Here is a 605-nt window from a genome sequence, read left to right as displayed (position 1 = left end):
GTGTGTGTGTGTGTGTGTGTGTGTGTGTGTGTGTGTGTGTGTGTGTGTGTGTTTTGGAGAAAAGACATGAAGGATCAGGGAAGGCTTCCAGGAGGAGGTAGCATGAATAATACCCTCTAATTTGGTGGCTTTATAAATTGAGATTTTTACATGTGGGGATTTTTCCCAATCCAGAATACAACTGTATACAGCCACATGCAAGAAAGCTTAGCCAATCAGCATACAAATAAATACTGTGCGTAATTGCATTCTGTCTCCTGCCCTCACTCCCACATGTTTCTCACCTGCAAGGCCTCAGTGCTAGGTGGTTAGGAAATTTAATATCTCTTAGAAATGGTGACTGTCTCAGATACCTAGGGCAAGCATTTAACTTGAGAGTGACCTCTCCTCCTTCATTCCTCAGCAGTTGCTCAGAGGAATTCCTTTCTTTGGATTTCTTCCCTTTCCAGTTGTTCCAAAAAGATCCTCCGTTCTCTCCCAAACTCAGTCTAAGGCCAAGACTCGCCTTGTACTTTGCGTTAGTGATACCTTAATTTAGAACCAAAGGTCCTTGTTTTCCCACTCCTTTTCTTTTTAAATGGTTTACAGCATGAGAGGTAGTTTAG

General features: G+C 42.5%; 1 protein-coding gene across 1 annotated transcript in view; it reads left to right on the top strand.

Moving 5' to 3' along the window:
• ERGIC1 (endoplasmic reticulum-golgi intermediate compartment 1) overlaps positions 1-605 on the top strand; it is a 155,433-nt gene that overhangs the window by 52,827 nt on the left and 102,001 nt on the right. The gene's annotated exons all lie outside the window — the stretch shown is intronic.

Source organism: Vombatus ursinus, unplaced genomic scaffold (assembly GCF_900497805.2).
Source record: "Vombatus ursinus unplaced genomic scaffold, bare-nosed wombat genome assembly UNPS02014863.1, whole genome shotgun sequence".
Classification (NCBI taxonomy): domain Eukaryota; kingdom Metazoa; phylum Chordata; class Mammalia; order Diprotodontia; family Vombatidae; genus Vombatus; species Vombatus ursinus.
Note: the sequence above shows the minus strand (reverse complement) of the source record. Positions and strands in the feature narration are given on the sequence as shown.